The sequence below is a fragment of the Hyla sarda genome, unplaced genomic scaffold, assembly GCF_029499605.1.
Source record: "Hyla sarda isolate aHylSar1 unplaced genomic scaffold, aHylSar1.hap1 scaffold_431, whole genome shotgun sequence".
NCBI classification, from domain to species: Eukaryota; Metazoa; Chordata; class Amphibia; order Anura; family Hylidae; genus Hyla; species Hyla sarda.
The window spans coordinates 97,842-115,870 of NW_026610446.1; the positions used below are offsets into that span (position 1 = coordinate 97,842).

The following is an 18,029-nucleotide window of genomic DNA, read 5'->3' on the forward strand; positions in this document are numbered from 1 at the left end:
GCATGGAAAATTGTCTGGCAGCCTCCCTGACAGCAAGCAGTGATAGTGCCCATGAAGGGGACCTTGTTGGGCCCGCCCCTTTCACGGTTATCGCTTCTCGGCCTTTTGGCTAAGATCAAGTGTAGTATCTGTTCTTATCAGTTTAATATCTGATACGTCCCCTATCTGGGGACCATATATTAAATGGATTTTTGAGAACGGGGGCCGATTTCGAAGCTTGCTTCCGTCGCCCTATGCATTGACCCGATATGGCAGTATCTTCGGGTACAGTGCACCACCCCCTTACAGGGTTAAAAAGAAAGATTCCTACTTTCATTGCTACCTGCTTGCTGGCTAGCCAGCTAGCCAGCCCTGTGGGCCTTGCTGCTGCTGCTGCAGCCAAAAAACAAAAGGTGGTGCTGCTGCTGCTTCTGCTGCTTCTGCTCCTGCTTGTGTCTGGCCGCTGTTGGAGCGTCCAGGCACAGGACTTCTGCTGCTGCTGACTAAATGGCCTCCTTAATTGGATCATTTGAGTAGCCAGCACACCTGTGCAGGTAGGGCATGACATGATAGGCAGCTGCCTTGATAGCGGGTGGGTGCTGAATGTTCCTAATTGACAAAATAAGATTAATGCTTATGAAGAAATATAAAATCTCATCCCTTCCCCAATATCGCGCCACACCCCTACCCCTTAATTCCCTGGTTGAACTTAATGGACATATGTCTTTTTTCGACCGTACTAACTATGTAACTATGTAACATAACATGGGGGGGGTCTCCTGGCTGTTCACACAGGTGTGTCATTGCTGTACATTGACCATGCATTGCTTCTGTGGTATTGCAAAGGCAAAGACAAATGCTTCCAGCCATCCATTGCACTAATGGATTGGTCATCAGCTGGCTGTCTATGTCCCGCATCAATATAGACCAAAGTACAGAGGGTTAGGCTATGCTATTGTGCACCTACCTGATGCATCAGAAGGTGCGAGGCCCTTGCTAAATTCTGTGCACAGACTTTGAGATCTATACTTTAGAATGTATCTAAACCTGCTCCAACATGGACTGACATTCTGGCCTACTTTCAGCCGATGCGACTTGTCTGTCGCTGAACAGTCGCTTTTTATGTATTCAGCACCTATGTATAATGTTGTAAAAATGCTCTAGAAGCTAAAGTCGCAGAAATGTCACACATATTTGGCCTGCAACTTTCTGTGCGACAAATTCAGACAGGAAAAATCAGTATAAATCCTTAGAAAATTATCCCCCAGTGTCTCCATCTGCTGGCGGTATTGAATAAGCATTGCTGCACTGATGGGGTATGCATTAGACGAAAAAAAAGAAGAAAAAGAAGAATAATACGCCCAGAAAAGAGGCGAAAAGGAGAAAAACGTAAAAAAACGTGAAAAAAAAGTAAGAGGAAGAGAAGGGAAAAAAAGGTGGAAATGGGTTTAAAAGTGATTTCGGCGGAGAAATATATATATATATATATATATATATATATATATATATATATATATACGCGCACACACACACATATATATAAACGTATTCTCCGTTGAGATATTGCAGCCGCTGCTGTGTCCAGGCCCAGGAGCCTTAGCACTGTGCTGTGATGTCACTCAATACCACTGACATCACTAGGTGTAAACAACATCTCTCCTTTGCTGTGTATGTGACTATGGAGCTGTTTGGTGATGTCGTCTATTATGGCCTTCATAGAAGCAACAGGAGATTGTTGCATCCATCTAGAACCCTCAGAACTACAGTGCTATGATGTCACTCACTTCCACAGGCCTTGCAGAGTGTAAACAACAACAACCCAGCTTTGTTGTGTATGTAACCATAGGGATTTGTGATGTCACCTAGAACCTTCACAGCAGCGACAGCTTTATGAGGAGCATCAGCACTGCTCTGCCTGAGCAGAACCATCACCGCCATAGGTTGTCAAATAACCCGGATTTAACCCACACAGGTAAGTCCAATGGGGTGCAGGCATGTCCTCTATGCTTACAGCTTCCCGTGGGTGTTGGTTTGATACCGTTTGGGGACAGCCAAGGAGGCATCTGCAGGCAACAAAGGTAGGTGTGTGCTTGTGTGTGTGTTTCCTATGCAGATCCTAAGCCCAGTGTCACATGCAAGTAGGAGGAGTAAGAAGGGTTCCTGGCAAATCCGGGTTATGGATTGCATTTAAAAAGGCCCCGTGGGAGTGCAATGGGCCCCTGTCTTGCTGCTTAGCAATAATGGTATGGGTTTAGGTTCTGCTGTGTGTACTGGTGGTTGATTGCCCCCCAGCCCAGAGTGTGCATGGAAAATTGTCTGGCAGCCTCCCTGACAGCAAGCAGTGATAGTGCCCATGAAGGGGACCTTGTTGGGCCCGCCCCTTTCACGGTTATCGCTTCTCGGCCTTTTGGCTAAGATCAAGTGTAGTATCTGTTCTTATCAGTTTAATATCTGATACGTCCCCTATCTGGGGACCATATATTAAATGGATTTTTGAGAACGGGGGCCGATTTCGAAGCTTGCTTCCGTCGCCCTATGCATTGACCCGATATGGCAGTATCTTCGGGTACAGTGCACCACCCCCTTACAGGGTTAAAAAGAAAGATTCCTACTTTCATTGCTACCTGCTTGCTGGCTAGCCAGCTAGCCAGCCCTGTGGGCCTTGCTGCTGCTGCTGCAGCCAAAAAACAAAAGGTGGTGCTGCTGCTGCTTCTGCTGCTTCTGCTTCTGCTTGTGTCTGGCCGCTGTTGGAGCGTCCAGGCACAGGACTTCTGCTGCTGCTGACTAAATGGCCTCCTTAATTGGATCATTTGAGTAGCCAGCACACCTGTGCAGGTAGGGCATGACATGATAGGCAGCTGCCTTGATAGCGGGTGGGTGCTGAATGTTCCTAATTGACAAAATAAGATTAATGCTTATGAAGAAATATAAAATCTCATCCCTTCCCCAATATCGCGCCACACCCCTACCCCTTAATTCCCTGGTTGAACTTGATGGACATATGTCTTTTTTCGACCGTACTAACTATGTAACTATGTAACATAACATGGGGGGGGTCTCCTGGCTGTTCACACAGGTGTGTCATTGCTGTACATTGACCATGCATTGCTTCTGTGGTATTGCAAAGGCAAAGACAAATGCTTCCAGCCATCCATTGCACTAATGGATTGGTCATCAGCTGGCTGTCTATGTCCCGCATCAATATAGACCAAAGTACAGAGGGTTAGGCTATGCTATTGTGCACCTACCTGATGCATCAGAAGGTGCGAGGCCCTTGCTAAATTCTGTGCACAGACTTTGAGATCTATACTTTAGACTGTATCTAAACCTGCTCCAACATGGACTGACATTCTGGCCTACTTTCAGCCGATGCGACTTGTCTGTCGCTGAACAGTCGCTTTTTATGTATTCAGCACCTATGTATAATGTTGTAAAAATGCTCTAGAAGCTAAAGTCGCAGAAATGTCACACATATTTGGCCTGCAACTTTCTGTGCGACAAATTCAGACAGGAAAAATCAGTATAAATCCTTAGAAAATTATCCCCCAGTGTCTCCATCTGCTGGCGGTATTGAATAAGCATTGCTGCACTGATGGGGTATGCATTAGACGAAAAAAAAGAAGAAAAAGAAGAATAATACGCCCAGAAAAGAGGCGAAAAGGAGAAAAACGTAAAAAAACGTGAAAAAAAAGTAAGAGGAAGAGAAGGGAAAAAAAGGTGGAAATGGGTTTAAAAGTGATTTCGGCGGAGAAATATATATATATATATATATATATATATATATATATATATATATACGCGCACACACACACATATATATAAACGTATTCTCCGTTGAGATATTGCAGCCGCTGCTGTGTCCAGGCCCAGGAGCCTTAGCACTGTGCTGTGATGTCACTCAATACCACTGACATCACTAGGTGTAAACAACATCTCTCCTTTGCTGTGTATGTGACTATGGAGCTGTTTGGTGATGTCGTCTATTATGGCCTTCATAGAAGCAACAGGAGATTGTTGCATCCATCTAGAACCCTCAGAACTACAGTGCTATGATGTCACTCACTTCCACAGGCCTTGCAGAGTGTAAACAACAACAACCCAGCTTTGTTGTGTATGTAACCATAGGGATTTGTGATGTCACCTAGAACCTTCACAGCAGCGACAGCTTTATGAGGAGCATCAGCACTGCTCTGCCTGAGCAGAACCATCACCGCCATAGGTTGTCAAATAACCCGGATTTAACCCACACAGGTAAGTCCAATGGGGTGCAGGCATGTCCTCTATGCTTACAGCTTCCCGTGGGTGTTGGTTTGATACCGTTTGGGGACAGCCAAGGAGGCATCTGCAGGCAACAAAGGTAGGTGTGTGCTTGTGTGTGTGTTTCCTATGCAGATCCTAAGCCCAGTGTCACATGCAAGTAGGAGGAGTAAGAAGGGTTCCTGGCAAATCCGGGTTATGGATTGCATTTAAAAAGGCCCCGTGGGAGTGCAATGGGCCCCTGTCTTGCTGCTTAGCAATAATGGTATGGGTTTAGGTTCTGCTGTGTGTACTGGTGGTTGACTGCCCCCCAGCCCAGAGTGTGCATGGAAAATTGTCTGGCAGCCTCCCTGACAGCAAGCAGTGATAGTGCCCATGAAGGGGACCTTGTTGGGCCCGTCCCTTTCACGGTTATCGCTTCTCGGCCTTTTGGCTAAGATCAAGTGTAGTATCTGTTCTTATCAGTTTAATATCTGATACGTCCCCTATCTGGGGACCATATATTAAATGGATTTTTGAGAACGGGGGCCGATTTCGAAGCTTGCTTCCGTCGCCCTATGCATTGACCCGATATGGCAGTATCTTCGGGTACAGTGCACCACCCCCTTACAGGGTTAAAAAGAAAGATTCCTACTTTCATTGCTACCTGCTTGCTGGCTAGCCAGCTAGCCAGCCCTGTGGGCCTTGCTGCTGCTGCTGCAGCCAAAAAACAAAAGGTGGTGCTGCTGCTGCTGCTTCTGCTGCTTCTGCTTCTGCTTGTGTCTGGCCGCTGTTGGAGCGTCCAGGCACAGGACTTCTGCTGCTGCTGACTAAATGGCCTCCTTAATTGGATCATTTGAGTAGCCAGCACACCTGTGCAGGTAGGGCATGACATGATAGGCAGCTGCCTTGATAGCGGGTGGGTGCTGAATGTTCCTAATTGACAAAATAAGATTAATGCTTATGAAGAAATATAAAATCTCATCCCTTCCCCAATATCGCGCCACACCCCTACCCCTTAATTCCCTGGTTGAACTTGATGGACATATGTCTTTTTTCGACCGTACTAACTATGTAACTATGTAACATAACATGGGGGGGGTCTCCTGGCTGTTCACACAGGTGTGTCATTGCTGTACATTGACCATGCATTGCTTCTGTGGTATTGCAAAGGCAAAGACAAATGCTTCCAGCCATCCATTGCACTAATGGATTGGTCATCAGCTGGCTGTCTATGTCCCGCATCAATATAGACCAAAGTACAGAGGGTTAGGCTATGCTATTGTGCACCTACCTGATGCATCAGAAGGTGCGAGGCCCTTGCTAAATTCTGTGCACAGACTTTGAGATCTATACTTTAGACTGTATCTAAACCTGCTCCAACATGGACTGACATTCTGGCCTACTTTCAGCCGATGCGACTTGTCTGTCGCTGAACAGTCGCTTTTTATGTATTCAGCACCTATGTATAATGTTGTAAAAATGCTCTAGAAGCTAAAGTCGCAGAAATGTCACACATATTTGGCCTGCAACTTTCTGTGCGACAAATTCAGACAGGAAAAATCAGTATAAATCCTTAGAAAATTATCCCCCAGTGTCTCCATCTGCTGGCGGTATTGAATAAGCATTGCTGCACTGATGGGGTATGCATTAGACGAAAAAAAAGAAGAAAAAGAAGAATAATACGCCCAGAAAAGAGGCGAAAAGGAGAAAAACGTAAAAAAACGTGAAAAAAAAGTAAGAGGAAGAGAAGGGAAAAAAAGGTGGAAATGGGTTTAAAAGTGATTTCGGCGGAGAAATATATATATATATATATATATATATATATATATATATATATACGCGCACACACACACATATATATAAACGTATTCTCCGTTGAGATATTGCAGCCGCTGCTGTGTCCAGGCCCAGGAGCCTTAGCACTGTGCTGTGATGTCACTCAATACCACTGACATCACTAGGTGTAAACAACATCTCTCCTTTGCTGTGTATGTGACTATGGAGCTGTTTGGTGATGTCGTCTATTATGGCCTTCATAGAAGCAACAGGAGATTGTTGCATCCATCTAGAACCCTCAGAACTACAGTGCTATGATGTCACTCACTTCCACAGGCCTTGCAGAGTGTAAACAACAACAACCCAGCTTTGTTGTGTATGTAACCATAGGGATTTGTGATGTCACCTAGAACCTTCACAGCAGCGACAGCTTTATGAGGAGCATCAGCACTGCTCTGCCTGAGCAGAACCATCACCGCCATAGGTTGTCAAATAACCCGGATTTAACCCACACAGGTAAGTCCAATGGGGTGCAGGCATGTCCTCTATGCTTACAGCTTCCCGTGGGTGTTGGTTTGATACCGTTTGGGGACAGCCAAGGAGGCATCTGCAGGCAACAAAGGTAGGTGTGTGCTTGTGTGTGTGTTTCCTATGCAGATCCTAAGCCCAGTGTCACATGCAAGTAGGAGGAGTAAGAAGGGTTCCTGGCAAATCCGGGTTATGGATTGCATTTAAAAAGGCCCCGTGGGAGTGCAATGGGCCCCTGTCTTGCTGCTTAGCAATAATGGTATGGGTTTAGGTTCTGCTGTGTGTACTGGTGGTTGACTGCCCCCCAGCCCAGAGTGTGCATGGAAAATTGTCTGGCAGCCTCCCTGACAGCAAGCAGTGATAGTGCCCATGAAGGGGACCTTGTTGGGCCCGCCCCTTTCACGGTTATCGCTTCTCGGCCTTTTGGCTAAGATCAAGTGTAGTATCTGTTCTTATCAGTTTAATATCTGATACGTCCCCTATCTGGGGACCATATATTAAATGGATTTTTGAGAACGGGGGCCGATTTCGAAGCTTGCTTCCGTCGCCCTATGCATTGACCCGATATGGCAGTATCTTCGGGTACAGTGCACCACCCCCTTACAGGGTTAAAAAGAAAGATTCCTACTTTCATTGCTACCTGCTTGCTGGCTAGCCAGCTAGCCAGCCCTGTGGGCCTTGCTGCTGCTGCTGCAGCCAAAAAACAAAAGGTGGTGCTGCTGCTGCTTCTGCTGCTTCTGCTTCTGCTTGTGTCTGGCCGCTGTTGGAGCGTCCAGGCACAGGACTTCTGCTGCTGCTGACTAAATGGCCTCCTTAATTGGATCATTTGAGTAGCCAGCACACCTGTGCAGGTAGGGCATGACATGATAGGCAGCTGCCTTGATAGCGGGTGGGTGCTGAATGTTCCTAATTGACAAAATAAGATTAATGCTTATGAAGAAATATAAAATCTCATCCCTTCCCCAATATCGCGCCACACCCCTACCCCTTAATTCCCTGGTTGAACTTGATGGACATATGTCTTTTTTCGACCGTACTAACTATGTAACTATGTAACATAACATGGGGGGGGTCTCCTGGCTGTTCACACAGGTGTGTCATTGCTGTACATTGACCATGCATTGCTTCTGTGGTATTGCAAAGGCAAAGACAAATGCTTCCAGCCATCCATTGCACTAATGGATTGGTCATCAGCTGGCTGTCTATGTCCCGCATCAATATAGACCAAAGTACAGAGGGTTAGGCTATGCTACAGTGCACCTACCTGATGCATCAGAAGGTGCGAGGCCCTTGCTAAATTCTGTGCACAGACTTTGAGATCTATACTTTAGACTGTATCTAAACCTGCTCCAACATGGACTGACATTCTGGCCTACTTTCAGCCGATGCGACTTGTCTGTCGCTGAACAGTCGCTTTTTATGTATTCAGCACCTATGTATAATGTTGTAAAAATGCTCTAGAAGCTAAAGTCGCAGAAATGTCACACATATTTGGCCTGCAACTTTCTGTGCGACAAATTCAGACAGGAAAAATCAGTATAAATCCTTAGAAAATTATCCCCCAGTGTCTCCATCTGCTGGCGGTATTGAATAAGCATTGCTGCACTGATGGGGTATGCATTAGACGAAAAAAAAGAAGAAAAAGAAGAATAATACGCCCAGAAAAGAGGCGAAAAGGAGAAAAACGTAAAAAAACGTGAAAAAAAAGTAAGAGGAAGAGAAGGGAAAAAAAGGTGGAAATGGGTTTAAAAGTGATTTCGGCGGAGAAATATATATATATATATATATATATATATATATATATATATACGCGCACACACACACATATATATAAACGTATTCTCCGTTGAGATATTGCAGCCGCTGCTGTGTCCAGGCCCAGGAGCCTTAGCACTGTGCTGTGATGTCACTCAATACCACTGACATCACTAGGTGTAAACAACATCTCTCCTTTGCTGTGTATGTGACTATGGAGCTGTTTGGTGATGTCGTCTATTATGGCCTTCATAGAAGCAACAGGAGATTGTTGCATCCATCTAGAACCCTCAGAACTACAGTGCTATGATGTCACTCACTTCCACAGGCCTTGCAGAGTGTAAACAACAACAACCCAGCTTTGTTGTGTATGTAACCATAGGGATTTGTGATGTCACCTAGAACCTTCACAGCAGCGACAGCTTTATGAGGAGCATCAGCACTGCTCTGCCTGAGCAGAACCATCACCGCCATAGGTTGTCAAATAACCCGGATTTAACCCACACAGGTAAGTCCAATGGGGTGCAGGCATGTCCTCTATGCTTACAGCTTCCCGTGGGTGTTGGTTTGATACCGTTTGGGGACAGCCAAGGAGGCATCTGCAGGCAACAAAGGTAGGTGTGTGCTTGTGTGTGTGTTTCCTATGCAGATCCTAAGCCCAGTGTCACATGCAAGTAGGAGGAGTAAGAAGGGTTCCTGGCAAATCCGGGTTATGGATTGCATTTAAAAAGGCCCCATGGGAGTGCAATGGGCCCCTGTCTTGCTGCTTAGCAATAATGGTATGGGTTTAGGTTCTGCTGTGTGTACTGGTGGTTGACTGCCCCCCAGCCCAGAGTGTGCATGGAAAATTGTCTGGCAGCCTCCCTGACAGCAAGCAGTGATAGTGCCCATGAAGGGGACCTTGTTGGGCCCGCCCCTTTCACGGTTATCGCTTCTCGGCCTTTTGGCTAAGATCAAGTGTAGTATCTGTTCTTATCAGTTTAATATCTGATACGTCCCCTATCTGGGGACCATATATTAAATGGATTTTTGAGAACGGGGGCCGATTTCGAAGCTTGCTTCCGTCGCCCTATGCATTGACCCGATATGGCAGTATCTTCGGGTACAGTGCACCACCCCCTTACAGGGTTAAAAAGAAAGATTCCTACTTTCATTGCTACCTGCTTGCTGGCTAGCCAGCTAGCCAGCCCTGTGGGCCTTGCTGCTGCTGCTGCAGCCAAAAAACAAAAGGTGGTGCTGCTGCTGCTGCTTCTGCTGCTTCTGCTTCTGCTTGTGTCTGGCCGCTGTTGGAGCGTCCAGGCACAGGACTTCTGCTGCTGCTGACTAAATGGCCTCCTTAATTGGATCATTTGAGTAGCCAGCACACCTGTGCAGGTAGGGCATGACATGATAGGCAGCTGCCTTGATAGCGGGTGGGTGCTGAATGTTCCTAATTGACAAAATAAGATTAATGCTTATGAAGAAATATAAAATCTCATCCCTTCCCCAATATCGCGCCACACCCCTACCCCTTAATTCCCTGGTTGAACTTGATGGACATATGTCTTTTTTCGACCGTACTAACTATGTAACTATGTAACATAACATGGGGGGGGTCTCCTGGCTGTTCACACAGGTGTGTCATTGCTGTACATTGACCATGCATTGCTTCTGTGGTATTGCAAAGGCAAAGACAAATGCTTCCAGCCATCCATTGCACTAATGGATTGGTCATCAGCTGGCTGTCTATGTCCCGCATCAATATAGACCAAAGTACAGAGGGTTAGGCTATGCTATTGTGCACCTACCTGATGCATCAGAAGGTGCGAGGCCCTTGCTAAATTCTGTGCACAGACTTTGAGATCTATACTTTAGACTGTATCTAAACCTGCTCCAACATGGACTGACATTCTGGCCTACTTTCAGCCGATGCGACTTGTCTGTCGCTGAACAGTCGCTTTTTATGTATTCAGCACCTATGTATAATGTTGTAAAAATGCTCTAGAAGCTAAAGTCGCAGAAATGTCACACATATTTGGCCTGCAACTTTCTGTGCGACAAATTCAGACAGGAAAAATCAGTATAAATCCTTAGAAAATTATCCCCCAGTGTCTCCATCTGCTGGCGGTATTGAATAAGCATTGCTGCACTGATGGGGTATGCATTAGACGAAAAAAAAGAAGAAAAAGAAGAATAATACGCCCAGAAAAGAGGCGAAAAGGAGAAAAACGTAAAAAAACGTGAAAAAAAAGTAAGAGGAAGAGAAGGGAAAAAAAGGTGGAAATGGGTTTAAAAGTGATTTCGGCGGAGAAATATATATATATATATATATATATATATATATATATATATATATATATACGCGCACACACACACATATATATAAACGTATTCTCCGTTGAGATATTGCAGCCGCTGCTGTGTCCAGGCCCAGGAGCCTTAGCACTGTGCTGTGATGTCACTCAATACCACTGACATCACTAGGTGTAAACAACATCTCTCCTTTGCTGTGTATGTGACTATGGAGCTGTTTGGTGATGTCGTCTATTATGGCCTTCATAGAAGCAACAGGAGATTGTTGCATCCATCTAGAACCCTCAGAACTACAGTGCTATGATGTCACTCACTTCCACAGGCCTTGCAGAGTGTAAACAACAACAACCCAGCTTTGTTGTGTATGTAACCATAGGGATTTGTGATGTCACCTAGAACCTTCACAGCAGCGACAGCTTTATGAGGAGCATCAGCACTGCTCTGCCTGAGCAGAACCATCACCGCCATAGGTTGTCAAATAACCCGGATTTAACCCACACAGGTAAGTCCAATGGGGTGCAGGCATGTCCTCTATGCTTACAGCTTCCCGTGGGTGTTGGTTTGATACCGTTTGGGGACAGCCAAGGAGGCATCTGCAGGCAACAAAGGTAGGTGTGTGCTTGTGTGTGTGTTTCCTATGCAGATCCTAAGCCCAGTGTCACATGCAAGTAGGAGGAGTAAGAAGGGTTCCTGGCAAATCCGGGTTATGGATTGCATTTAAAAAGGCCCCGTGGGAGTGCAATGGGCCCCTGTCTTGCTGCTTAGCAATAATGGTATGGGTTTAGGTTCTGCTGTGTGTACTGGTGGTTGACTGCCCCCCAGCCCAGAGTGTGCATGGAAAATTGTCTGGCAGCCTCCCTGACAGCAAGCAGTGATAGTGCCCATGAAGGGGACCTTGTTGGGCCCGCCCCTTTCACGGTTATCGCTTCTCGGCCTTTTGGCTAAGATCAAGTGTAGTATCTGTTCTTATCAGTTTAATATCTGATACGTCCCCTATCTGGGGACCATATATTAAATGGATTTTTGAGAACGGGGGCCGATTTCGAAGCTTGCTTCCGTCGCCCTATGCATTGACCCGATATGGCAGTATCTTCGGGTACAGTGCACCACCCCCTTACAGGGTTAAAAAGAAAGATTCCTACTTTCATTGCTACCTGCTTGCTGGCTAGCCAGCTAGCCAGCCCTGTGGGCCTTGCTGCTGCTGCTGCAGCCAAAAAACAAAAGGTGGTGCTGCTGCTGCTTCTGCTGCTTCTGCTTCTGCTTGTGTCTGGCCGCTGTTGGAGCGTCCAGGCACAGGACTTCTGCTGCTGCTGACTAAATGGCCTCCTTAATTGGATCATTTGAGTAGCCAGCACACCTGTGCAGGTAGGGCATGACATGATAGGCAGCTGCCTTGATAGCGGGTGGGTGCTGAATGTTCCTAATTGACAAAATAAGATTAATGCTTATGAAGAAATATAAAATCTCATCCCTTCCCCAATATCGCGCCACACCCCTACCCCTTAATTCCCTGGTTGAACTTGATGGACATATGTCTTTTTTCGACCGTACTAACTATGTAACTATGTAACATAACATGGGGGGGGTCTCCTGGCTGTTCACACAGGTGTGTCATTGCTGTACATTGACCATGCATTGCTTCTGTGGTATTGCAAAGGCAAAGACAAATGCTTCCAGCCATCCATTGCACTAATGGATTGGTCATCAGCTGGCTGTCTATGTCCCGCATCAATATAGACCAAAGTACAGAGGGTTAGGCTATGCTACAGTGCACCTACCTGATGCATCAGAAGGTGCGAGGCCCTTGCTAAATTCTGTGCACAGACTTTGAGATCTATACTTTAGACTGTATCTAAACCTGCTCCAACATGGACTGACATTCTGGCCTACTTTCAGCCGATGCGACTTGTCTGTCGCTGAACAGTCGCTTTTTATGTATTCAGCACCTATGTATAATGTTGTAAAAATGCTCTAGAAGCTAAAGTCGCAGAAATGTCACACATATTTGGCCTGCAACTTTCTGTGCGACAAATTCAGACAGGAAAAATCAGTATAAATCCTTAGAAAATTATCCCCCAGTGTCTCCATCTGCTGGCGGTATTGAATAAGCATTGCTGCACTGATGGGGTATGCATTAGACGAAAAAAAAGAAGAAAAAGAAGAATAATACGCCCAGAAAAGAGGCGAAAAGGAGAAAAACGTAAAAAAACGTGAAAAAAAAGTAAGAGGAAGAGAAGGGAAAAAAAGGTGGAAATGGGTTTAAAAGTGATTTCGGCGGAGAAATATATATATATATATATATATATATATATATATATATATATATATATACGCGCACACACACACATATATATAAACGTATTCTCCGTTGAGATATTGCAGCCGCTGCTGTGTCCAGGCCCAGGAGCCTTAGCACTGTGCTGTGATGTCACTCAATACCACTGACATCACTAGGTGTAAACAACATCTCTCCTTTGCTGTGTATGTGACTATGGAGCTGTTTGGTGATGTCGTCTATTATGGCCTTCATAGAAGCAACAGGAGATTATTGCATCCATCTAGAACCCTCAGAACTACAGTGCTATGATGTCACTCACTTCCACAGGCCTTGCAGAGTGTAAACAACAACAACCCAGCTTTGTTGTGTATGTAACCATAGGGATTTGTGATGTCACCTAGAACCTTCACAGCAGCGACAGCTTTATGAGGAGCATCAGCACTGCTCTGCCTGAGCAGAACCATCACCGCCATAGGTTGTCAAATAACCCGGATTTAACCCACACAGGTAAGTCCAATGGGGTGCAGGCATGTCCTCTATGCTTACAGCTTCCCGTGGGTGTTGGTTTGATACCGTTTGGGGACAGCCAAGGAGGCATCTGCAGGCAACAAAGGTAGGTGTGTGCTTGTGTGTGTGTTTCCTATGCAGATCCTAAGCCCAGTGTCACATGCAAGTAGGAGGAGTAAGAAGGGTTCCTGGCAAATCCGGGTTATGGATTGCATTTAAAAAGGCCCCATGGGAGTGCAATGGGCCCCTGTCTTGCTGCTTAGCAATAATGGTATGGGTTTAGGTTCTGCTGTGTGTACTGGTGGTTGACTGCCCCCCAGCCCAGAGTGTGCATGGAAAATTGTCTGGCAGCCTCCCTGACAGCAAGCAGTGATAGTGCCCATGAAGGGGACCTTGTTGGGCCCGCCCCTTTCACGGTTATCGCTTCTCGGCCTTTTGGCTAAGATCAAGTGTAGTATCTGTTCTTATCAGTTTAATATCTGATACGTCCCCTATCTGGGGACCATATATTAAATGGATTTTTGAGAACGGGGGCCGATTTCGAAGCTTGCTTCCGTCGCCCTATGCATTGACCCGATATGGCAGTATCTTCGGGTACAGTGCACCACCCCCTTACAGGGTTAAAAAGAAAGATTCCTACTTTCATTGCTACCTGCTTGCTGGCTAGCCAGCTAGCCAGCCCTGTGGGCCTTGCTGCTGCTGCTGCAGCCAAAAAACAAAAGGTGGTGCTGCTGCTGCTTCTGCTGCTTCTGCTTCTGCTTGTGTCTGGCCGCTGTTGGAGCGTCCAGGCACAGGACTTCTGCTGCTGCTGACTAAATGGCCTCCTTAATTGGATCATTTGAGTAGCCAGCACACCTGTGCAGGTAGGGCATGACATGATAGGCAGCTGCCTTGATAGCGGGTGGGTGCTGAATGTTCCTAATTGACAAAATAAGATTAATGCTTATGAAGAAATATAAAATCTCATCCCTTCCCCAATATCGCGCCACACCCCTACCCCTTAATTCCCTGGTTGAACTTGATGGACATATGTCTTTTTTCGACCGTACTAACTATGTAACTATGTAACATAACATGGGGGGGGTCTCCTGGCTGTTCACACAGGTGTGTCATTGCTGTACATTGACCATGCATTGCTTCTGTGGTATTGCAAAGGCAAAGACAAATGCTTCCAGCCATCCATTGCACTAATGGATTGGTCATCAGCTGGCTGTCTATGTCCCGCATCAATATAGACCAAAGTACAGAGGGTTAGGCTATGCTATTGTGCACCTACCTGATGCATCAGAAGGTGCGAGGCCCTTGCTAAATTCTGTGCACAGACTTTGAGATCTATACTTTAGACTGTATCTAAACCTGCTCCAACATGGACTGACATTCTGGCCTACTTTCAGCCGATGCGACTTGTCTGTCGCTGAACAGTCGCTTTTTATGTATTCAGCACCTATGTATAATGTTGTAAAAATGCTCTAGAAGCTAAAGTCGCAGAAATGTCACACATATTTGGCCTGCAACTTTCTGTGCGACAAATTCAGACAGGAAAAATCAGTATAAATCCTTAGAAAATTATCCCCCAGTGTCTCCATCTGCTGGCGGTATTGAATAAGCATTGCTGCACTGATGGGGTATGCATTAGACGAAAAAAAAGAAGAAAAAGAAGAATAATACGCCCAGAAAAGAGGCGAAAAGGAGAAAAACGTAAAAAAACGTGAAAAAAAAGTAAGAGGAAGAGAAGGGAAAAAAAGGTGGAAATGGGTTTAAAAGTGATTTCGGCGGAGAAATATATATATATATATATATATATATATATATATATATATATATACGCGCACACACACACATATATATAAACGTATTCTCCGTTGAGATATTGCAGCCGCTGCTGTGTCCAGGCCCAGGAGCCTTAGCACTGTGCTGTGATGTCACTCAATACCACTGACATCACTAGGTGTAAACAACATCTCTCCTTTGCTGTGTATGTGACTATGGAGCTGTTTGGTGATGTCGTCTATTATGGCCTTCATAGAAGCAACAGGAGATTGTTGCATCCATCTAGAACCCTCAGAACTACAGTGCTATGATGTCACTCACTTCCACAGGCCTTGCAGAGTGTAAACAACAACAACCCAGCTTTGTTGTGTATGTAACCATAGGGATTTGTGATGTCACCTAGAACCTTCACAGCAGCGACAGCTTTATGAGGAGCATCAGCACTGCTCTGCCTGAGCAGAACCATCACCGCCATAGGTTGTCAAATAACCCGGATTTAACCCACACAGGTAAGTCCAATGGGGTGCAGGCATGTCCTCTATGCTTACAGCTTCCCGTGGGTGTTGGTTTGATACCGTTTGGGGACAGCCAAGGAGGCATCTGCAGGCAACAAAGGTAGGTGTGTGCTTGTGTGTGTGTTTCCTATGCAGATCCTAAGCCCAGTGTCACATGCAAGTAGGAGGAGTAAGAAGGGTTCCTGGCAAATCCGGGTTATGGATTGCATTTAAAAAGGCCCCGTGGGAGTGCAATGGGCCCCTGTCTTGCTGCTTAGCAATAATGGTATGGGTTTAGGTTCTGCTGTGTGTACTGGTGGTTGACTGCCCCCCAGCCCAGAGTGTGCATGGAAAATTGTCTGGCAGCCTCCCTGACAGCAAGCAGTGATAGTGCCCATGAAGGGGACCTTGTTGGGCCCGCCCCTTTCACGGTTATCGCTTCTCGGCCTTTTGGCTAAGATCAAGTGTAGTATCTGTTCTTATCAGTTTAATATCTGATACGTCCCCTATCTGGGGACCATATATTAAATGGATTTTTGAGAACGGGGGCCGATTTCGAAGCTTGCTTCCGTCGCCCTATGCATTGACCCGATATGGCAGTATCTTCGGGTACAGTGCACCACCCCCTTACAGGGTTAAAAAGAAAGATTCCTACTTTCATTGCTACCTGCTTGCTGGCTAGCCAGCTAGCCAGCCCTGTGGGCCTTGCTGCTGCTGCTGCAGCCAAAAAACAAAAGGTGGTGCTGCTGCTGCTTCTGCTGCTTCTGCTTCTGCTTGTGTCTGGCCGCTGTTGGAGCGTCCAGGCACAGGACTTCTGCTGCTGCTGACTAAATGGCCTCCTTAATTGGATCATTTGAGTAGCCAGCACACCTGTGCAGGTAGGGCATGACATGATAGGCAGCTGCCTTGATAGCGGGTGGGTGCTGAATGTTCCTAATTGACAAAATAAGATTAATGCTTATGAAGAAATATAAAATCTCATCCCTTCCCCAATATCGCGCCACACCCCTACCCCTTAATTCCCTGGTTGAACTTGATGGACATATGTCTTTTTTCGACCGTACTAACTATGTAACTATGTAACATAACATGGGGGGGGTCTCCTGGCTGTTCACACAGGTGTGTCATTGCTGTACATTGACCATGCATTGCTTCTGTGGTATTGCAAAGGCAAAGACAAATGCTTCCAGCCATCCATTGCACTAATGGATTGGTCATCAGCTGGCTGTCTATGTCCCGCATCAATATAGACCAAAGTACAGAGGGTTAGGCTATGCTACAGTGCACCTACCTGATGCATCAGAAGGTGCGAGGCCCTTGCTAAATTCTGTGCACAGACTTTGAGATCTATACTTTAGACTGTATCTAAACCTGCTCCAACATGGACTGACATTCTGGCCTACTTTCAGCCGATGCGACTTGTCTGTCGCTGAACAGTCGCTTTTTATGTATTCAGCACCTATGTATAATGTTGTAAAAATGCTCTAGAAGCTAAAGTCGCAGAAATGTCACACATATTTGGCCTGCAACTTTCTGTGCGACAAATTCAGACAGGAAAAATCAGTATAAATCCTTAGAAAATTATCCCCCAGTGTCTCCATCTGCTGGCGGTATTGAATAAGCATTGCTGCACTGATGGGGTATGCATTAGACGAAAAAAAAGAAGAAAAAGAAGAATAATACGCCCAGAAAAGAGGCGAAAAGGAGAAAAACGTAAAAAAACGTGAAAAAAAAGTAAGAGGAAGAGAAGGGAAAAAAAGGTGGAAATGGGTTTAAAAGTGATTTCGGCGGAGAAATATATATATATATATATATATATATATATATATATATATATATACGCGCACACACACACATATATATAAACGTATTCTCCGTTGAGATATTGCAGCCGCTGCTGTGTCCAGGCCCAGGAGCCTTAGCACTGTGCTGTGATGTCACTCAATACCACTGACATCACTGTGTAAACAACATCTCTCCTTTGCTGTGTATGTGACTATGGAGCTGTTTGGTGATGTCGTCTATTATGGCCTTCATAGAAGCAACAGGAGATTGTTGCATCCATCTAGAACCCTCAGAACTACAGTGCTATGATGTCACTCACTTCCACAGGCCTTGCAGAGTGTAAACAACAACAACCCAGCTTTGTTGTGTATGTAACCATAGGGATTTGTGATGTCACCTAGAACCTTCACAGCAGCGACAGCTTTATGAGGAGCATCAGCACTGCTCTGCCTGAGCAGAACCATCACCGCCATAGGTTGTCAAATAACCCGGATTTAACCCACACAGGTAAGTCCAATGGGGTGCAGGCATGTCCTCTATGCTTACAGCTTCCCGTGGGTGTTGGTTTGATACCGTTTGGGGACAGCCAAGGAGGCATCTGCAGGCAACAAAGGTAGGTGTGTGCT

General features: G+C 45.8%; 8 non-coding genes across 8 annotated transcripts; all 8 read left to right on the plus strand.

The window, feature by feature from the left end:
- Window positions 1–89: 89 nt before the first annotated feature.
- On the plus strand, window positions 90–280 carry LOC130334302 (U2 spliceosomal RNA). The gene has a single exon (XR_008876128.1). It is a non-coding gene; the product is annotated as a U2 spliceosomal RNA (small nuclear RNA).
- A 2,090-nt stretch (window positions 281–2,370) lies between these two features.
- LOC130334303 (U2 spliceosomal RNA) lies at window positions 2,371–2,561 on the plus strand. The gene has a single exon (XR_008876129.1). It is a non-coding gene; the product is annotated as a U2 spliceosomal RNA (small nuclear RNA).
- A 2,088-nt stretch (window positions 2,562–4,649) lies between these two features.
- LOC130334304 (U2 spliceosomal RNA) lies at window positions 4,650–4,840 on the plus strand. Its single transcript, XR_008876130.1, has one exon. It is a non-coding gene; the product is annotated as a U2 spliceosomal RNA (small nuclear RNA).
- Window positions 4,841–6,929: 2,089 nt separating this feature from the next.
- LOC130334306 (U2 spliceosomal RNA) lies at window positions 6,930–7,120 on the plus strand. Its single transcript, XR_008876131.1, has one exon. It is a non-coding gene; the product is annotated as a U2 spliceosomal RNA (small nuclear RNA).
- Window positions 7,121–9,204: 2,084 nt separating this feature from the next.
- Window positions 9,205–9,395, plus strand: LOC130334307 (U2 spliceosomal RNA). Its single transcript, XR_008876132.1, has one exon. It is a non-coding gene; the product is annotated as a U2 spliceosomal RNA (small nuclear RNA).
- Window positions 9,396–11,490: 2,095 nt separating this feature from the next.
- LOC130334308 (U2 spliceosomal RNA) lies at window positions 11,491–11,681 on the plus strand. The gene has a single exon (XR_008876133.1). It is a non-coding gene; the product is annotated as a U2 spliceosomal RNA (small nuclear RNA).
- Window positions 11,682–13,773: 2,092 nt separating this feature from the next.
- LOC130334309 (U2 spliceosomal RNA) lies at window positions 13,774–13,964 on the plus strand. Its single transcript, XR_008876134.1, has one exon. It is a non-coding gene; the product is annotated as a U2 spliceosomal RNA (small nuclear RNA).
- Window positions 13,965–16,052: 2,088 nt separating this feature from the next.
- On the plus strand, window positions 16,053–16,243 carry LOC130334310 (U2 spliceosomal RNA). The gene has a single exon (XR_008876135.1). It is a non-coding gene; the product is annotated as a U2 spliceosomal RNA (small nuclear RNA).
- Window positions 16,244–18,029: the final 1,786 nt, after the last annotated feature.